The sequence below is a fragment of the Acomys minous genome (assembly GCF_964271855.1).
Source record: "Acomys minous genome assembly, chromosome: 16".
Taxonomy (NCBI): domain Eukaryota; kingdom Metazoa; phylum Chordata; class Mammalia; order Rodentia; family Muridae; genus Acomys; species Acomys minous.
Genome location: NC_140498.1, coordinates 83,544,951 through 83,557,499, shown reverse-complemented (window position 1 = coordinate 83,557,499; position 12,549 = coordinate 83,544,951). Strand labels below are relative to the sequence as shown.

Here is a 12,549-nt window from a genome sequence, read left to right as displayed (position 1 = left end):
CATATGGGTGCTGGGAGGCGGATCAGATCATCTATAAGAGCAGCCAGTGCCATCTCTCCAGACCCATCTTAAAATATTTATTTATTCTCATCTTCATATATATATATTTAATATTTTTTATTTTATTTTTGAGACAGGAGCTGACTGTCCTGGAACGTACTATGTAGACCTAGCTGATGTTGAGCTCAAAGAGTCCCACCTGCCTCTGGCGGCTCCCCTACTCCACCCCCACCCCGAGTTCTTGGATTTAAAGTGTGCTTAACAACTCCAGGCTATTTTGAAATTATTCTTTTTGGGGGGGGGTTCGAGACAGGGTCTCTCTGTGTTAGCCATGGCTATCCTGGACTTGCTTTGTAGACCAGGCTGGCCTTGAACTCACAGCAATCCACCTGCCTCTGCCTCCTGAGTGTTGGGATTAAGTGTGCCACCACGCCCGGCCTTGAAATTATTCTTAATTATGCATTTATGTATTGTTGGTGGAGGATGGTCTGATGTATTTTGATGCTAATTACTGCTTGCTGTCTGTGTGACCCAACTTTTACTTAATAAAAAGCCATCCCTCCGGGGCAGGGCAGGAGATAAGTGGGGCTAGGAGAGAAAGGAATTCTGAAAAGAAGAAAGACTGCCACATAAAAAGAAGAAAGGAGAGAGACCTAAAGAGAGGAGAGGAAGGCCGCCATGGGTTAGCTGGAGGAGAAACACGTGGCCGGCAGCGTGGATGGAACATCCAGCACAGATGAAGAACATTAACAAGTATTTGGGATTATGGATGGGAGGTAGCTTGATAGAAGTTATTAGAAGCAGATGGCATGGGATTGAGACAGGGATAGTTTAGAGGATATCTGCCCTGCCCCAGGTTAACTAAGGCTATTTTAAAATATAACAAGTGTCAGTGTCTTTTTTTTTCCTTTTTTTTTTATTATTATTAATTCTTGTTACATCTCAATGGTTATCCCATCCCTTGTTTCCTCCCATTCTTCCCTCCCTTCCGTTTTCCCCTTACTCCCCTCCCCTATGACTGTTCCTGAGGGGGATTACCTTCCCCTGTATATGCTCATAGGGTATCAAGTCTCTTCTTGGTAACCTGTTGTCCTTCCTCTGAGTGCCACCAGGTCTCCCCCTCTAGGGGACATGGTCAAATATGAGGCACCAGAGTATGTGAGAAAGTCATATCCCACTCTCCACTCAACTGTGGAGAATGTTCTGTCCATTGGCTAGATCTGGATAGGGGTTTAAAGTTTACCGCCTGTATTGTCCTTGGCTGGTGCCTTAGTTTGAACGGGACCCCTGGGCCCAAAGTGTCAGTGTCTTAACTGATATTAGCCAGGCCTACAGATAATACAGATAATTTTTAAAAACAATAGATTTTTAGTTGCTTGCAGAATCCAGAAGAGGGAATCAGATCCCTTGGAGCTGGGGCTATGGGTGGTTGTGAGCCGCCTCAGACAGGTGCCAGGAACTAAGCATGAGTCCTCTGGAAGAGAAATAAGTGCTCTTAACTGTAGAGCCATCTCTCTGGTCCAGTTTTTAAAGTTTTTATTGTGTGTGTGTCTTGTATTGTTTTGTTTTGTTTTGAGATGGAGTTTCTCTGTATAGCCCAGGCTATACAGTACTGGATTCCCTTGGTAGACTAGGCTAGCCTTGAACTGCCTCTGCCTTCCAAGTACAGGGATTCCCAGTGTGTGTGTGTCTGTGTGTGCGTGCGCATGCACCTGCATGCACATGTGTGGTTGCTCAAATGTGCAGATGGCTGCAATAGCAACACAAATACTATTGAAGAGTTGCAGAGAGAGGTCTGGGTAGAAGCCCCAGGAGCAAAGGATCTGCTGGGAAGATACAAGGATTCCGGAAGCTATTAAGCATTCAGGGCCAAACCTCACGTTGGCTAGAAATCCTGGCATGGGCTGGTGGGGTAGTGGCCCTGGTGGCTGGTGGAGGAAGCCAGAGCCTTGTCTGGCCTCTGCTAGTCTTTGGCTTCCGCTAGTAGTGACAGCAGGCAGGTGGTGCCCTCTGGTGTCACAGGGATCAGCTTCAGAACCCTTAACCCAACTGTGCTCCAAAGCTTGTGTGATGCTAGGCAGCTGAGCTTTTCCGGTCTTTGGGTGTACTGGCCTTGGACCTCTCAGGCCTGTCAGGTGTAAAGATTGCGCAGCTCTTCTCAGCAGTCATCAGTTCAGCTCTCCTGTGGAAAGTCGCAATTCCTTAGCTCTCAGTGTCGGCCTCAGTCACAAGCTGCAGCCTTATAAGTTTAGACCCTGCGGCCACACCCTTGGCCCTGAGGGCTTGACCGCCTTCTTACCTCCTTATTTCCTTCAGTTACGTGAGACCCTGTCTTTAAAAGAAAATAAAGTAAAAATGGGGCTAGTGAGATGGCTCAGTAGGTTTAGGTCCTGCCACCAAATTGATGACCTAGTTTGATCCCTAGGACCCACATTGTGGAAGGAGAACTGACTCCCCTAAGTTTGTCTTCTGACCTCCACATGTGGACCATGCACACATGTACCCCCCTACTTACCCACATGTACATGGGGAGGGACTATAATAAAAATAGATTATTGAGTTGGGCATGGTGGTGCACGCCTGTAATCCCAGCACTCTAGAGGCAGAGGTAGGCGGATCTCTGTGAGTTTAAGGCCAGCCTGATCTACAAAGCGAGTCCAGGACAGCTAAGGCTACACAGAGAAACCCTGTCTCAAACACACACACACATAATTATATATCTGCATGAAATTGTCAAAGAATAAAACATCAGGAGTGCTTATAAACAACTTATCATTAATAATAGTGGTTTTTATTTTTTGAGACAAGATCTCACTATGTAGCCTTGGTTGGCCTCAAACTCAGCCTCCTCACTATAATTAAAGGCATGCACCACCACCACCACCACCACAATCATGATTTTTTGTTTGTTTTGTTTTTTGTTTTTTGAGACAGGGTTTCTCTGTGTAGTCTTGGCTGTCCTGAACTCTTTGTAAACCAGGCTGGCCTCAAATTCACAGTGATTCACCTGCCCATGCCTCCCAAGTGCTGGGATTAAAGGCGTGCACCACCGTACCTGGCTCAATCATAATGATTTAAAGCAATTAACATCTGCCTAGGGACCAGGGAGAGATGGGTCCCTCTTATCTGTCTCAGACTCTGCACTGTGACACTTGTTGCTGTCAAGAATTATGGATCTGGGGGCTGGAGGGATGGCTCAGAAGTTAAGAACATTGACTGCTCTTTCAAAGGTCCTGAATTCAATTCCCAGCAAACACATGGTGTGGCTCACAACCATCTATAATGCGATCTGGTGCCCTCTTCTGGCAGGCAGGTGTACATGCAGATAATAATAAATCTTTTTTTTAAAAAAAACATTAAGGATCTCGGGCCTGAGAGATGCTCAGTGATTAAGAGCACTGGCTGCTCTTCCAGAGGACCCAGGTTCAATTCCCAGCTACCCACATAGCTCACAACTGTCTGTAACTCCAGTTCCAGGGGAATCTGACACTGTCACACCCATGAAATAAAATTAAATACATTATTATTTTTACTTATTTATTTTTTGTTTTTCAAAACAGGGTTTCTCTGTGTAATAGCCCTGGCTGACCTGGACTCACTATAGACCAGGCTAGCCTCGAACTCACATTGATCCTCCTGACTCTGTCTCCTGAGTGCTGGGATTAAAGGCATGTGCTACCATGCCTTACTTAAATTATTATTTTTAAAAAGTTAAAAGATCTGACACTTGAGGCCCTTGAAAGCTTCTGAAACCCTGGAAAGACATCACCTCCTGCCATTGCTACACACACACACACACACAGAGAGAGAGAGAGAGAGAGAGAGAGAGAGAGAGAGAGAGTGCTACCAGTGCCTTTTGCTACCAGAAGAGGATGATGAAAGTCACCAACTAAAGCGCACAGTCACAGCCTCTACCCTGTGACCTTCAGGCCTTCCGTGTCTAACTTCCAAATGGTTTGCCTACTATGAGTGCCCCTGAGCCTTGGGCACTCAAAGGAGGGGAAACCATCAGACCAGAAAAGAGATCTCTCCGCATACTCCCGACTTCTAAGTGAGTGGTGCTGAAGGGCCCACTGCCTGAAATGAACCCCAGTCGCCTGACTCCCAGACGTGAAGAAGCTGTTCACCCCCACGAGACTATCTGTACCTGTTTCAGAACCTAGGTATGTCTTCATCCTGTGATAGTCTATGAGGACAAGAGTCAAACTATCCCCAAGGCCAGTCAGTCCTGGCTGGGCATGGGCCATGGCGCTGGAAACCCTTGCCTGGTGTGGGTGGAGCACTTCTGGTGTTCTTGCCCGCATGGGAAAGTGTGGGTAGGTGAAGGGAGAGCTGCTAGAGTAATGGCTTTCCAGGAGGTCAGGCTGGCTACAAAGGTGGTCACTCTGTGCCGCTGTGAGTGGTGGCGGTGGAGGGTCCCCTGTGCCTCCCTCAGCTCCCCCTGGCTGATCCTTGTACAAGGCTCTATTAAGAAGGAGAAAGCGCTGGGCAGTGGTGGCGCACGCCTTTAATCCCAGCACTCGGGAGGCAGAGGCAGGCGGATCACTGTGAGTTCGAGGCCAGCCTGCTCTACAAAGAGAGGCCAGGACAGCCAAGGCTACACAGAGAAACCCTGTCTCCAAAAACCCAAAACCAAACAAACAAACAAACAAACAAACAAAAAAAAAAAAAAAAAAAAAAAAGGAGAAAGCCCAGCCTCCTGGAGGTTGAGCTACAATGTCAGCAAATAGTGGCAGGTCCTCCTGGAACTGGCTGTCAGAGCCAGTTCATTCACACCACCATCCGAGGCAGGACAAAACTCCACTCTTTCCAAAGTGTAGTGGTATGGGTTTTTTTGTTAGTTTTATTAGTTTATTTTTTTTGATAAGGTCTCACTAAGTAACCAAAGCTGGCTTTGAACTCACTGTATGGAGGAGACTGACCCCAGTGGACAAACTCTGTTTTAGCAATGAGTAAACACGATTGCAAGGCCTCCAGGTCTATTTTGTGTCAAACCAATACATCAGCTGGGATGCGAAGGCAGAAAGCCAGGGCCCCTGCCTTTTTTCCCCCCCTCCAAAGTGCCATTCATTTTCTTTTCTGGCCCTTGTGCACTGTCCCTTGGACCTTTATGTAAAGCATCAGTCCCCTAGGGTCTCCAGGTTCCCCATCCATGGACCTGCCCCTATCTCAACTCAGCATGCAGAGCTGAGCATGCAGATATCTAAAACCTTTCCGGTGTGGGGTTGCAGGTCAGTGTGTGCAGAGCTCACGGAGCATGCTGGAGGTGAGACATGCCTCCAACCCAACACGTGGAAGGTAGAGAGGAAGGAAGCGCAGGCCAGCCTCGGCTGGCTACATATCAAATTTCAGGCCAGCTTAGTTTGCAATGAGACCTTGTGTTTCAGAATAAAATTTAAAAATGAAAATAAGCATTTTCGCGGGGAGGGGAAGTAGGATCAAAATATATTGTACGGGAAAATCTTTTCTTATATACAGCAGATTTGGAAAAACAGAAAAAAATTCCTCAATTTAAAAAAAAAAAAAAAGCTAAATAAAACCATTTTCCCAGAATCCCGGGCGTCCACACAGGGCTAAGCTCCAGGATTCCCAAGTTTCCGGACTCTCCCGACTATCAAGTTGTCAGGGTGACGACCCCGCCCAAACTCCCTAGTCTCCGGAGGCTCTGCCCCTCTGCCCAAACCTTATTGGGCACGCCCTTGCCGTGATTCCCTTCCGGATTGGTTGAGAGGCGCAGCCCACGCACCGGGATGCCTTGTGATTGGCTACCGTTCCGGCCGGCCCTTCGGGCCGCCGCGATCTGGGCTGATGTGGAGCCAGACCCACACCAGCCAATCAACACGCGAGTCGCTTGTGGCGCGGGGCTGTGCTCGGAATCCTTCCGCCGGGATGCGGCAGGGGCGTGGCTACCCGGGTCTGGAAAGAAGTGCCTTGTAGCTGGTCCGCTGCCAATAGGGCTTCAGAATAGCTCTGTGGCAAAGTGCCTAAATCACTAGTGGAAAGCCCGGGGTTCCCGCCCAGGCACCCCTAAATAAATATACAATTAAAGAAACGAGAGAGAGAGGGAGAAGGAGAGAGAGAGGCACTCCTAAAACAAGCAAGTAAATAAACAATTTATAAAAAAGGAGGTGGGAGGTGTGATGTACACTTGGAAACCCAGCACTGGGGAGTTGGAGGCAAGAGGATCAGAATTTCAAAGTTATCTAGGGCGACACTGCAAGTCAAGGCCAGCCTGGGCTACATGAGACTGTGTCTCAAAAACAAAATATACCTCAAGGGGATGCCAATAAGAGAGAGATGGAAGGAGCCTGGCATGGTGGCGCATGCCTGTAGTCTGAGAGGCAGAGGCAGGCAGATCTGTGAGTTCGAGGCCAGCCTGGTCTACAAAGTGAGACCAGGATGCCAAGGCTACACAGAGAAACCCTGTCCTCGAAAAGCCTTAAGAAAAGAAAGAAACAAAGAAAATGAAAAAAGGAAGAAAAATAATTAAAAGAAAAAAAAAAAGGTTGTGGTATTACAGGCCTGTAATCCTATCTACTTGAGAGGCTGAGACAGGAAGTGCACACGTTCAAGGCTAGATTGGGCTGCAAAGCAAGTTCAAGGTCAGCCCGAGCAATTTAGAAAGAGCATTCCTCTTCATTCTCCTGCCTCTGCCTCTTCAGCAAGCACAACCGCAGCCATTGGCTGAACACAGCTCGAAATGTAGGCCCCAGAGATGGCTCCGCAGGTAAAGGTGCTTGCTGCCAAGCCTGAGGACCAGGGTTCAATTCCTAGGACCCACATGACTGACAGAAGGCAAGGGCTGACTCTTGAAAGTTGTTCTCTGATCTCTGCTGTGGCACATGTCATGTATACCCCCACCACCCAAAATAAACGTGTGAATCAGTAGTTGCCTGAGACCGTGCTAGAGCAACACACATATACACATTTTTGAAAGGCTCCGTGTATTGTTCAGTGCACAAGTCCTTAGTGCCCAGGTATGAAGGCCTGCGTTCCCATCCCAGAATCCATGTAAAATGCTGGGCATGGTGGTGGGTTGTCTATAATGCCAGCACTGGGAAGGTGTGGAGACAGGAGGATTCCTGGGAACACTGGCCACCCAATTGGTGAGCTTCAGATTCAGTGAAAGATTTTGCCTCAGAAAAATAGAGTGGGGGGCCAGGCGTGGTGGTGCACGCCTTTAATCCCTGCACTCGGGAGGCAGAGGCAGGCGGATCGCTGTGAGTTCGAGGCCAGCCTGGTCTACAAAGCGAGTCCAGGACAGCCAAAGCTACACAGAGAAACCCAGTCTCGAAAAACAAAACAAAACAACAACAAAAAAGAGTGGGAGGACCAGGAGTTGAGGTGCATGCCCCAAATCCCAGATTGTATAAATCGCGCACCTTGGCTCCTGCTCCCCTTCTTTCCTTACAGATACTGGGGACCTTTTCTCTGGAAGCTGCAGCAGGAAAGAACTTTGAGCTTACATAAGATGAGAAAAAAAGCCAAGTGAAGCCAGAGGGTGTGTGCTCACCCCATCTAGTCACCTTTCTCACTCTGAGCAAGTGAGGAGGGTGGAGCAGAGCTTCAAGTGACCCAGCTGGCTGGCTGGCTGGCTGGCTGGCCCGCTGGCCCAGTTTCGGGACAGCAGAGGAAGGAAGATCTATGCCTTGGCAGCCACAAGCGTGCTGCCTAGGCACAGTTTCCATGGTCTGTCACCTAGCTGTGGGCGCTGCGAGAAGGAAGGGCTCCAGATGGGAGCTTACAGAAATGCACTTCACCGCCGCCGCGGCACAGGATGATGCCGAAAAGGGCTAGGCGGGAGATAAGAGAGCGACATCTTAGGCCCGATGTGGCTGTTCTCATCTGTCATTACAGCACCCAGGAGGTGGAGGCAGAAGGATCGAGAGTTCACCGTCATCCTGGGTTAAGTTCACTGTCACCCTAGGTTATATAGTGTGTTTACATGAGAATCCAGTCCCCAAAACTAAAATAAGAGCAGGAGAGATGGGTCAATGGTTCAGAGTACATACAGCTCTTGCAGAGGGCCTGAGTTGGATGCCCAGCATCTGCAGCAGGCAGCTCACAACTGCCTGTAACTTCAGCTCCAGGCGATCTGACCCCCTCTGACCCCTCATATACAGACATACACATGTACACATGAATAACAGATATATATTTAAAGCAGGCAAGAGAACAGGGCCAGAGGCAAGGCACAGCCTGCAAATCTGATGACTTGAGTTCAGTCCTCGGAGCGCATGTAGAAGGAGAGAATTTACTCCTGAAAGTTATCCTTTTTTTATTTGTTTGTTTGTTTTTTGAGACAGAGTTTCTCTGTGTAGCCTTGGCTGTCCTGGACTCGCTTTGTAGACCAGGCTGGCCTCGAACTCACAGCGATCTGCCTGCCTTTGCCTCCCGAGTGCTGGGATTACAGGCATGCACCACCATGCCCGGCTTGATAGGGTTTCTCTGTATAACAGCCTTGGCTGTCCTAGAATTCTCTAGACCAGGCTGTTGTGGAATCCAGAGATCCACCTGCCTCTGCCTTCCTAGTGCTGGGGTTAGAGGGTTTCAAGACCACTGACCGGCTTGTTAGTGGACTTTCTGTCTATTTGGTGCACATGCCAATGCACAATGTGGAGACAAAAGACAACTTGTAGTTGTTTATTCTCTCCTTCCACATGGTTCCATCCCGGGAATTGAACTTAGGTCACCAAGCTCGCTAGAAAGCACCTTTATTTATGTATTTATTTTAAAGATTTATTTATTAAGTGTACAGTGTTCTGTCTGCATGTATGTATACCTGCATGCCTGAGGGGAGCATCAGATCTCACTGTAGATGGTTGTGAGCCACCATGTGGTTACTGGGAATTGAACTCAGGACCTCTGGAAGAACAGGCGGTGCTCTTAACCACTGAGCCATCTCTCCAGCCCCTAGAAAGCACCTTTAACTTACTAAGCCATCTTGATGGCACCCCCACCCACCTTTTAAAGGCCCCTTATTTTTAGTTTTTAATTTTTCCTTTTAGATTTATGCACATGAATGAGCACTTTGCTTGCATGTAATGTATATACACCATAGGTGTTGTGAGCCACCATGTGGGTCCTGGGAACCGAACCCAGATCTTCTATAGGGACAGAAAGTTCTTAACTTCCAAGCCATCCCTCTAGCCTCCAAATGTGTGTGTATTTTTATTTAGTCATTTGACTTACTTTAAAAGTTCTGTATGCATGTGCATGTGTAGAAAATATGAACATCACATGTGTGCAGGTGCCCTTAGAGATACAGGTGGTTGTGAGCTACCTGATACGGGTGCTGGGAACCGAACCTGGGTCCTTTGTGAGGAACAGTAAGTGCTTTGAGTGGCTGATCTATTTTTCCAGCTCCTCAAGTCTGTGGTTATTAAGACGAAAGTTCTGGGGTTTGCTTGTACTGGGCCCTTCTGTAATGGAAACTCAGTGTATAGACCCTTCTCTATCTGGTGGCCCAGAGCTCAGCATCTGCCTCAGAATCATCTGGCCTGCTACCTGCCCAGTGTCATTCATCCCTGCAACATTTCCCACTTGTGCCTGTGACCTTGTTCCTAATCCCTGAGTCCCTGCTTGGTTGCTGGGAAGAAAGTGGAGGCTTTGCGCTGAGGCCTTGGTTGCCTCTGGCTTGAAGGAGTTGGCACCTGCCCTGTTTCCACAGCCTGTGGGGTGTAGAGGGAGGGTGAATCCACCCACCTTGGTGAACAGAAAAGAAAACCATCCCACAATGCACCTTGCTTTTTTTGTTTGTTTGTTTGTTTGTTTTGTTTTTCGAGACAGGGTTTCTCTGTGTAGCCTTGCCTGTCCTAGACTCGCTTTGTAGACCAGGCTGGTTTTGAACTCACAGAGATTGGCCTGCCTCTGCCTCCGGAATGCTGGGATTAAAGGTGTGCGACACCACACCTGGCCACAGTGTGCCTTGCCTTCCTTCTGGCCCTTGTCTGGAGGTCCTATCTCCTACCTCAGAACCTCCTGTGTTGTGCCTCAAGGAAAGGAGGTTTTGAATCAGAGATTTGTTCCTGTCTAGTCTGGGCTCTGTGTTTGTCCCAAAGCACAAGAGCTGGATCTGCCATCCAAAACAGCTCAGTATTAGCTCTTTAAGCCCTGCAATGCAGCCAGGTGCAGTGGCGCAGTCCTGTAATCCTAGCAGTCTGTGAGTTCGAGGCCAGACTGGTCTATAAAGCTAGTGTAGGACAGCCAGGGTTACACAGAGAAACCCTGTTTCAAGAAACCAAAAAGAAGAAGATGAGGAGAAAGAGGAGGAGGAGGAGGAGGAGGAGGAAGCTGCAGGGTTGAGTTCTGTTTTTTACTTTCTTCTTTCCTTCATGCCCCAGGCTTTCTCTTACCCTTTTGCTTCCCCCACAACCTGGGGAAAGCAGGAAGACCCACACCAGAGGAAGCATCTAGATTTTCATTTACACCTCAGATCTGGACCCATAAGAAATGTCCCCTGGTTGGGTGGTGGTGGTGGCTCATACCGCTAATTCTGCCACTCAGGAGTAAGAGGCAGGAGGATCTCTGAGTTCAAAGCCAGCCTGGTCTACAGAGTGTGTTCCGGCTAGGTAGGCTCATGTCTGCTGTACAAGCAAGAGGACCTGAATTTGATCCCAGGTGTGGTGGCACACATCTGCAATTCCAGTGCGGGAGAGAGGAGGTAGAGATAGGTGCATCCCTGGAGCTTGTTGGTCAGCCACCCTAGCCTATTTGGCAGGTCCTAGACTGGTGAGAGAGCCCGTCTTAAAAAACAAAGTAAGGGCCGGCATGGTGGCACACAACTTTAATCCCAGTACTGGGGAGGCAGAGGCAGGAGGGTCACTGTGAGTTCGAGGCCAGTCTGGTCTACAAAGTGAGTCTAGGACAGCCAAGGCTAGACAGAGAAACCCTGCCCTGAAAAACCAAAAAAACAAAACAAAACAAACAAACAACCCCCCCCCCAAAAAAAAACCCAAAAAACAAAACAAAGACCAAAGTGAGAAGCTGGGAAGATGGTTAAGAGCACTGGCTGCTCTTCCAGGAGACCCAGGTTTGGTTTCCAACACCTCCATGGTAGCTCACAACCATCTATAACTGCAGTCTTAGGAAATCCAACACTCTCTTCTGGCCTCCATGGGCACCAGGAATGCACATGGTACACAAACATATATACAAGCAAAACAGCCACACACATCAACCAACCAATCAACCAACCAACCAAACAAACAACCCCTCCCTCCCAAACAGCCAGAAACCAAAACCAGGGTGGAAGCCTGACGTGGTGGCACACAGTTTTAATCCCAGCACTTGGAAGGCAGAGGCAGGCAGAGCTCTGTGCGTTCAAGGCCAGCCTGATTTACATAGTGAATTCCAGGCCAGCCAAAACTACATAGTGAGGACCTGTCTCAACAAAACAAAACAAAAAACTCTGAACAAAAAGCAAAGTGGGTGCCAACTGTGGAATGAAAGTGATGATTGACTTTGGTCTCCACACACATGCACCAACCCCCAAGAACACCCACATACACACTCTGGCCTTCACACACATGCACCAACCTCTAGGAACACATGCACACACATACATACAAACACACACAAAGAAAGAGAGACAATGAACTTGTTTTCAGTTATTTTAGATACCTGATAGATAGCAAAAACACCCAGAAGGCTCTCGCTACAGTGGGATCTGAACACGCCTTCCTCCTGCTGGAAACTTGGGACCGTCTCATCTCACCCAGATTCAAAGGCAACATCTCAGATGCTCCCCAGGGCCAACGTGAACTGCCACCATTTCCCTCACTGGCCTTGTCCTCTACCCCCAGAGCTATGGCACCAAAGACCTGGGCCATTTTAGAAAGGTGTCTGTGCACACCCCATAGGGCACAGCATCCCTGTCTAGGGGCCTGGATACTGGCTGCTCCCTCTGCTTGGAAACCTGCAAGATTTCCCAAAGCTCCCTCCTGACACCTTCAAGCAACTGGAAGTCACACAGAGCCACATCCCCAGCCCTCTCTTTTTTTCTTTTAGTTGTGACACAGGGCTTTATTAAAGTTGCTCAGATTGGTCTTGAACTCACTCCATAGCAAGGATAACCTTGCAACCCGGACCCTCCTGCCTCTGCCTCCCGAGTGCTGGGATTACAGGATTTTGCTCAGGGGTCCAGGATGGAGTGGAACTTACCTTCATCCTCTTGCCTCAGTCTCCAGGGTGCTGGTTTTCAGGCTTGCACCAGAATGTCCTGTGCTTAACGCTTTCATTTTCGGTTCTGGGTCTCACTCAGTATCTTTTGTTACACCATATGCCCCACGTACTCCTATTACAGAATCCCTGTGAGTGTATGTATGCACACGATTCCCGTTTCTAGAGGTCTTCCCTCTTCTGCACATCTGTCTGCGTGCGTTTTCTGCCTAAGACACCTCCGCAGCTAAGTGTAGGAGGTGTAACTTAATCCTTAATAAATGAATGGATGAATGAACGCAAGGAGGGCAACACCCGGGAGGTTCTGCAACAGGTGAGGGCGAGGACCAGGCTCACCGCGCCTGTGCAGGCGAGCACTCTTTTTGGCAG

At 48.6% G+C, this 12,549-nt stretch overlaps 1 long non-coding RNA gene across 1 annotated transcript; it reads right to left on the bottom strand.

Moving 5' to 3' along the window:
* Positions 1–1,050: 1,050 nt before the first annotated feature.
* LOC311586275 lies at positions 1,051–12,539 on the bottom strand. Its single transcript, XR_014775508.1, has 3 exons — positions 12,163–12,539; positions 1,881–2,332; positions 1,051–1,474 (listed from the first exon to the last, which is right to left on the bottom strand). It is a non-coding gene; the product is annotated as an uncharacterized lncRNA (long non-coding RNA).
* Between the last annotated feature and the right edge of the window lie 10 nt (positions 12,540–12,549).